Genomic DNA, 9,204 nt, shown 5'->3' on the forward strand with positions numbered 1-9,204 from the left:
CCTGAAAAGAGTTTGTGAAAGCCCAGTGCGGCACAACTTGGCTGATTGATAAATTTTCTTTTGGATTCCAATTTGAGTTGATATTTTTTTGCCTAACTGGCATGCCTAAGACATCTCTTGTGACCAGCATTGGGATAGTACTTAAACTGCAATTACAGAGTTCACTTGCTCTTTTTTCTGCTTTCTGGTAGCACTAAGATAATTTTGTTATTCAATGTTACTTGGAAATCTGCAACCCAGATAGTCCTAATTGAAATATAAACATCTGGGAGTAACTCTGTGATGAGAAGCATTTTGAAAAAACAAGTGACTACAGAGCCTGTGAAGGAAGGGAACCCGTAAGTAGGACAGAGAAGGAAATGTGAAGAAAGTCATGGGTATGAGGATATACTTTGGGTAAGGAAAAATTTTATATGGTGATATTTTACCCTACCAAAATGAGAAAAAAGATGGAGATAAAGCCAGAAAATCTGAGTAAATCAAAAAAGTTTTATGGAAGATGAAACCTATGAAAGAAAATTTGTCTATTTGGCTATTTTAAGGTGTTTGTTTTGTTCATTTTGATTCCATCAGATCTAAGAGCTACTTCTTCCAAAGCTCTCTGTTGCTCCAATGTGGTTGCAAGGGCTGTCACTGACTCTCAAGTGTTAATCCTTTCCCCTCCAACATGGGAGCAGATAAAACCAAGATCCAGAACAGCAGTTAGGCGATGTGAGAGATAGAAACAATGACTGATCAGTAACGCCTTAAAGACACTGTGGCAAGGACAACAAGGAAATACAAGGAAGCATGAGAGTTGTGAAAATCATAACAGAATCATTGTGTTAGTCCTATAAGAGTAAGTAGAGCCAGGAGGTTCTAACAAAGGATTCTTATGCATGAGTATCTGGTGATAACTATCACAAAGGACTCTGCCAAAGCCATACATTTGTCCTGAGTTAACTTGAGCCTAATCTAAGAGATCTGTCATTGAAGAATCCAGATGGTGAGATGTTCACAGGTGTTTCTGGGACTCTTGCAGGTATTGGCATATTTTCATATCACACTGTGCTCAAGTTGCCGGGCCCTTATATAACATGATAAAGAGAGGGGCCAAATAGGATTTGGACAAGAGTTCAAGGGGCTGAACAAGCAAAGACACCTGTAGGCAGGATAAACAGTTGTGTGTCCTAGCACCCAATGTCCATTTGTTTTAGAAGTTACCTAGAGCCTTAAAGGCTGCATTTGGGGGCTATGGTGGAAACAACTTAAACAGATAATTCCAACTGAGTTATGGTCCCAATCATGGCAAGGGGTAGAAGTCTGGTATACAGCACCAGGGCAGCAGTTGCTGGCCATATGTAAAGCTTTGCAGCAGGTGGACTCTGTCACTGGATCTATTTTAGTGACAGTAAAAAGAGCATACCCAATAAGTGACTGGGTTGGAGGCCTTTTGAGCAAGATCTATCAAAAACTGAGTTAAATAACCCTAAGTTATTGCAGGCTGATCAGGCCTTCAATCTCCCAAGCAAGTGGGCATTGAAGGCTTGAATAAAATGCAAACAATGTTATGATTTTAGGGTACCAGGAGGGACTACCCCTGTTACAGCTTCAGTATTCTCTGAGTTAGCCAAAGAGTGCTCTGGGCGGCCTGTATTTATTAGGTTTTCAAACAAAGGGAGAGGATACTCAAGAAAAAGTGGGAATCTCACAGGACCTTGGGAGAATTTTCCCAAGTAGTAAATTATGTCAATCAGGAGAAATGCTTTATCTTTAGGTTGGTATTTATTGTAGGAGTGTGGGGCCTGCAGCTACAGTCTCCTGGTAGTTAATTGGGGTTGGAGCCAAACGTCTTCAGCTGTGGCCTTATCTTGTCAGAGAGGTGCCTAAGCTTCAGACAACCCACAAGTAAACATGGAAAGCCAATTGGTTAATATTAAATCCTGCTCAGAGCCACTTTGTAGTGGTCCCCAACAAAGATCCTTTCTAAGGTGGTCCAAAATCAAACTTCACAAAAGTGCTGTGCATAGCTGTAGCAACATGGAGTAAATCCTGGAGGAAGGTAATTAATACTATAATTTCACTAGTAATAAACTCCTCTCTAGCCATAATTCCAATTGCAGTTGGATTTTGGCTTTCTCAACTAAATGTCTACACAGGAAAATCAAGTCCATATGAATGTAGATTTGACCCTACAGAATCTGCATGACTTCCATTCTCCACAAAGACCTGTGGCTGGGCATTCATAGACTCCATTCGGGAATCCCCTGCTGTTGTTTTGTTAAATGGATAAGATGTGCCGGTGAAACTGCTATTGAAATATTTGTGTCTGTACCCACAGACTAAGGTTCTTGCCAGGGAGAACAACCTCTTCTTGCAATGGGCAGTGACCATGGTAGCAACCTACAGTAAGTCCAACTATTGTGTGTGTGTGGATTTTCCCCTTTCTAGTTAAGTGACCCTGCCCTGAAATATACCACCCTGGCTCCCTGAAAAATTAGACTAATTTTATGGGGACGTCAGAACAGAGACGGGCCCTTTTTAAAGTGACATAAGTAAGGAAACCTATAAATGAATCCTGACCCAGGCATACTTAATTAGGGACATATTCTCTTTATTGGTGCTGTGTCAATTCTAGGAGTGAGTGTTTGCTGTTGCAGTCTGTACTGCTGCTATGGCACACCTGTCCAGTGCTCAGCTCCTAAAATGTGTAGCATACCATTCAAGTCTCAGGGAACATTACAGAAGAGGGAGTGGAAAGACTGTAAGAGCTTGAAGAAAGGGTGTACTGGAGTGAGAACTGTCCTCTGCACCCTAGTCAAAGTAACTTTAGCTTGTACTTCCCTCCCCCTGCCAAGTCTAGCTGTTCAGAGGTCCTGGGGCCCCTGCCAGGTGCACATAGCTGAGGCTATGTGCCAGGCTGCAGCATAACAAGGTCATCCATCATTGTGCTAGACAGAGCTTGCAAAGTCCAGAGGAGTTCCTTCTCGATAAAGATGGCAAGGGAGTGGAGCACACAAAACTTTTCCCATGAACCCTTCTTGCTTTTGATCCTGCTTTTGTTGTTCTAATTAAAGGCCTATAAAGCCAGAAGCTAAGTAAAGAGCAGGGTATTGACTTTGGTAGTTCTGTAGCCCACAAGTCATCTACTGTTTTACAAGTATTCCCTAGTACACTCAATTACTCACCAAGCTGAATTCATCAAAGTCATTCTTTGGACTCTCTATTGCTCTTCAGTTTGGAGACCAATTGTTTTTGTGTCTCTGAGAAATTTGCACAATACATTAGTTTCTCCAGTGCTATTCATTATTCCTGCAAATGACATTTTGTTTTTCTTTATAGCTGAAATGTGCATATATATCACATTTTCTTTATCTGCTCATCTGTTGATGGGCACTTGGACTGGTCCCATATCACGGCTAGTGTGATTGTGCTCCAATAAACACGGGTAAGCAAGTATCCCTATGGTGTGCTGTCTTTAATTGCTTTAGGTATATATACCAAGGAGTGCTATAGCTGGGTCATATGGTATTTCTATTTTTAGGGGTTTGTTTTGAGGAACATCCATACTGATGTCCCTAGTGGCTGTACTAATTTACATTCCCCCTACAGTGCTAAAAAAATTTTTAATGTATATTTTACCACATTTTTTAAAAAGTAAGTTATGACTGATACGTGTGAGGATTCTACCTATATTGTAGAAACTGGGTTTGAATCTGGAAGCCTTGATAGTTGGAATCTTATCAATATTTAAAACATAGCAAACCATCTAGGTCTACAGAAGTAGGAGTAATATGCACATTTATCACTACTTGGGCACAACAATCAGAAAGGATGTGGGGAGGTTCCTTGCTGTGCTGATTGTTAATCTTGCAAGATCACAGGAGGTTTAGCAGGCCCCAGGAAGGGGAGGGCAGGTAGGGCAGTGAACAGGGACTTCAGAACTCTGGGGAGCAGCTACTTCACAAATGGAAATGAAGTTGTTTAGAGTATTACAGTGGTGATATGACTAGCAACATATATTTGCTGAATATCAACAATGTTCACGGCTTTGTGTGAGTGTGTAGTACTGACAATGGATCCCATGGCCTTGCGCATGATAAGCATGTGCTTACTGCAGAGCTGCACCCTCAGCCCCTCATAGATTTTATTGTACACTACATTCCATTCCGCACTGATTTAACTATAGGAAATATATTTTTTAAAAAAGTAAAATTTCCCTTTTTTCATTATATCTGACAGAAATGTATCTCCTCACTGAAGTTTCCTTATTCTTTCTCTCAAACCTTCTTGCCTGCCAATCATCCCCAGACATACACCTCTAGGCACCCAGTTCCCAAGAGAATGCCCTGGTTTCCTTCAACGTCATATCCTGGACATGATCCACATTTTACTTACGTCCCTACATCAGCAGTGTAGCACTTCTTACACTGATTCCAGCTTGCCAATAGCTCACCAAACAACTTTACCTGATAAATTAAGGTGAAGATTTGCACTTTTAAAGAACATGGATAGAAGCAAGCACCTTTGGCCCAGAGTGGTAGAAACATCTTTGTTGCTATAAATTCAAGGAGAATGGTTGATGGGGTAGAAGTTATTTTTGAGAATCTAGTCCAGTCTGACACCATTCATCTCACAGATCATACCATGAGGATTTCTACTTAGATGATATTTGGTGTAGTCACCCCTCAATATCCTTGCCTGAAAGATGCAGGTGACTAAGTAAAATAACATTCACAAAGAACCCCAAAACTCCAGTATTTGCAATTGCCTCTGAGATAGATCAGTGTGTGTTCCGTTTCTATCTCCTTTTCTTTCCCAGTCTTTCACAGAAAGGTAATAAAACACTGAATTCAAAAGGCAAAGTATCTAGGGTTGAGGGAGCAGCTAGCTCAGTGTAGAGACATTGCCTTGCATGTGTAAGGCCCTGAGTTGGATCCCTGGAAAAACAAAAAAAAAAGTTTAAAGGAAGAAAACTTTTAAAAAGTCAATTGGCTAAATGTTACTAGGGATCCTGAATTGGATTTTAGAACAAAAAAGGAACATTAATGGAAAAAAAGATGAAATACAAATAAACTCCATAGTTAATAATATTGTACCAATGTTAATTTCTTACCTTTGAAAAATATACCATGACTATACATGATATATGAAATTAACATTAGGAAAGGCTGGGTAAAATACATATAGGAATTCTCCATACTATCTTCACAACCTTTCTAGGAATCTAAAATTAAAAATTTAGTTATATTTTAGAAAGGTGAAGAAATCCACCATGGTAGCACATGTTTGTAATCCCAGCACTCTGAGAGGCTGAGGCAAGAGGATAACAAGTCTGAGTTCATTCAAGGCAACTTCACAATTTAAAGAAACTCTGTGTCAAAAGAAAAAAAGAAAAAAGTTTGGGATTGTAGGTCAGTGTGTGTGAAGGCCCTGGGATCAATCACCAGTACTGTGAAAGAAAAGAAAGAAAAGAAAAGAAAAGAAAAGAAAAGAAAAGAAAAGAAAAGAAAAGAAGAAAAGAAAAGAAAAGAAAATCTATGTCTTAATTAATCTATTCATAGAATGCATGCTTTGCAGTGACACCTCTGACCCTCTGGGTGTGAAACATCTCTCGGTCTCATTCAGAGCCAGGCTAGCCACATACCAGTATTTTAGCAACACTTCACCAGACATAATTATTTAAAATGTTCCACAAGAAGTAGCTTGAAACACACAGCTTAAAGATGGTAAATGAATTAATCTGGCAAGGAAAATTTCAAGGCAGTCCAGTATTCAAACTATGGCATGGGTAGTGCTGGCAGCTTTTAGCCATGTTTATCCTAAAAGTCAGAAGCAAAAGGCCCATTTGGAAAGTTTTCAGTTTGGTCAAAAAGGAAGCACTTGCAAAAGTGATACAATGCAGAGTGGGGCTGCTTAACATTAAAAAGAAGACAAGTACTTCACATCAGGACAATAGGAAGAATGCTTTCAAAGCATCCCTGACAATAGCAAGATCCTGCCCTTTACCTTGCAAAGGTGAAAGACTTCTTGAGAAGAGTGCCCCAGTGTGCTCTGTTCTTTCTGAGTCAAAGAGGAAAATGTTTCCCAGATTTCAGCTAACTACCATATTTCTCCAAAAATAAGATCCAACCAGAAAATAAGCCCTAGCATGATTTTCAGGATGCTCATAAATAAATCCCAGTTAAGACTGTCAGCCAAATGGATGCATTTAATATGCCTTTTGCAACACATGACAGACATTGAATTACAAAGTAATATTAGTATAGAATATAGTAATATACAATATTAATGTAGAATATATTAATATACAATATTAATATAAAATATTATTAAAACTTAAAATAAATGGTAATATAAATTACAGTTAAGTATTCAAATATACCCAAGCAGGCACCTTTGGAGGAGAGGTAAATGCCCATATAGACAAATGAACTTGAGATTTATTGCCAAATGATGATACTGAACAGATATGATTGCATCTAATATGAATCTAGATAACTCAATATGTGGTATATTATAATGGATATACTTAGTACACTTGTATGAAATAAGAAATGATTTTTGAATTTTGGTGTCTGTAATATTTTGTCACTTTTGTGTGGAGCATTATTCCTAACTGTCACCATTTTGGTTGCCACCCTTGTCTTGTAAATCTTCAACTAACACTTGATTTAATGGAAAGTCTGTCAAGCCCAGCCTGGAAGACATCTCTACTTGGGTGAAGAATTCAAAAAATAAAATTACTGACAGCTGTGTTGCCAATGCACTACAAGCAGGGCTATAAGAACAGGAAGCACTCATTTAAGGAGAGTTGTATTGCTTCACATGAGAGATTGGGGTCAATGGTTCTACATAAAATGAAGTTGTAAGAAATTCAGGTCAATCTGAGGTTTGGAGAGTTATGACAATGTTTCAAAAGAAGATGACCTGACTGTATGAATAAATGTAGATTTTTGTACATGGATAAATGAATAAATGTTGATTGTTGTATATGAGTGAATGTAGACTGTTGTACATTAAAAAATAAGACATACCCTGAAAATAAGCCCTATTGAGTCTTTTTGAGCAAAAATTAAGACATAATCTTATTTTCAGGAAAATATGGTAGGCACTCAGAGGCCTTTGCAGCCATGATTCAAAGGGTGCAGCTACTGCTCAAGCTGGCCGTAGACCTTGGCATCATCCATGTGGTACTGGTTTTAGGCGCATGCAGAGTGCAAGAATGGTGGAGTCAGGGAGACTTCCACCCAGATTTCAGAAGGAGGCCTGGGAGACCAGGTGGTGTGTTCCTGGAAGGACAGTGAATAAAGCTGTGAGAATGAAGCTGAAAGTGCAGTGGAGACCTCAGGAAGTTAGGAAATCCAGGAATGTGAAACATCCATGAAGCAAGGGCCATAAGCCATGAGTAAAACCAGTGCAAAAGAGAAGCCATGAGACCTGTGACAGGCAATGCCATAGGGGTGGAGCTACTTAAGTCTTTTGAAATTCACAGCTTTGCTCCAGGTGCTGGACCCAGAGCTATCGGATTTAATGTTTACTCTGCTGGGTTTCGATTTTGCTGCCCCCATTCCTTTCTAGTTCCCTATTTTTCCATTTAGAATGAAAATGTTTACCCTGTGCCAGTGTGTGTTGACAGTGTTTAAATTTCTTTTTTACTTTTACAGATGCCAACAGCTAAGAGTCTGATTTAAGTCTCAGAGAAGACTTAGGACTTGGACTTTTCAGCAGTGCTGAAACTGTTAAGACTTTGGCAACTCTTAGAGATGGACTAAATGCATTTTATATAGAGATGTGCATGATTCTTTGGGGGGTCAGAGGAAGGAATACTAAGGTTTCAATCAAGAATCCCTCAACAGCCTCATATACTCAGAGGTAAGGCTTTTGCAAGGTGATTGAATTATGGGGGCCTACAGTTGACTTGCTGTAAGGAGGTGGGGTCTAGTTAGAGATGAGTGACTGAGGGCACAACCTGGAAAGGTGTACCCTCTCCCTGGGTCCTCCCTTTTCTTTCTGCATCCTGGCCACCATGATGGGAGCAGCTTTCTGCTGCCCAGGCCATTCCTTCGTGCTGCTGACCATGCAAGAACTGAAACTTTTGAAACTGTGAGCAAAAATAAACCTCTCCTTCTTTAAGTTGTGGATGTTGGACATTTTGCCCAGCAATGAGAAAGTGGCTGACACACACTAATTCATGACAATTCAGAGAACATAGATGACATGATGTAGATTACATACATTCATTAAGAGGGAAAAGGTGCCACAAGAACTGCTTTACTTTTGGAAATGTTTGTGGATTTACTCATACTGCTATTTGAGGTTACCTTAAATGGGACCAGGGAAACATAGACTTCTTTTTTTTAAATTAAATTGGGGCTGGGGATTTAGCTCAATGGCAAAGTGCCTGCCTGGCAAGCACAAGGTCATGAGTTCAATTCCTGGTACTGGAAGAAAAAAAAAATTAAAATAAATTTATAGAGCTGGTGGTTTAGCTCAGAGATAAACTGCTTGTGCCTAGCATGCATAAAGGCCTGGGTTGATTTCTTCCCTCAAGAAAAAAAAAAAACTTGTCTCTTTCACTTATACACAGAAACACAAAAATTGTGTGCTAGAGTGTAGCTCAGTGGGAGAGCATTTGCATAGCATGTGTGAGACTTTGGGTTTGATACCTAGCACTGTAAAAAACCAAAATCCTCAAAAATGGTACATATTAAAGGGGGTATTGTGTGGTGTTTCAATACATGTATACATTGTGTAATCAGGTTAAACATATTTATCTCCTCAAATATTTACATTTCTTTATGGTAAAAACATTGAAAATCTTTTTTTCTAGCTTTTTGAGATACTCATGACACAACTGCTATAACAGCCTCATAATCCCTCTTGATCAACCTCTTCCCATCCCCCAATGCCTCTCCTGCCTCTGGTAAGCATTCAACTCTCGGGGCTGGGGATTTAGCTCAGCGGCAAAGCGCCTGCCTGGCAAGCGCAAGGGTTCCTGGTACTGGAAAAAAAAAAAAAAAGCATTCAACTCTCAATTTATTATTATTTTTTAACTCAATTTCTACGAGGCCAACTTTTTTATATTCCACATATGAATAAGATCCTGCTGTAAGTACCTTTCTGTGTCTGGCATTTGTTACTGAATGATCTACAGTTACTTCAGTGTTGTTGCAAATGACAGGATTTCATTCTTCACTGTGGCTGGGCAGGGATCAAGTGTAC

The sequence above is a fragment of the Chinchilla lanigera genome, unplaced genomic scaffold (genome assembly GCF_000276665.1).
Source record: "Chinchilla lanigera isolate Chin_1 unplaced genomic scaffold, ChiLan1.0 scaffold00073, whole genome shotgun sequence".
NCBI classification, from domain to species: domain Eukaryota; kingdom Metazoa; phylum Chordata; class Mammalia; order Rodentia; family Chinchillidae; genus Chinchilla; species Chinchilla lanigera.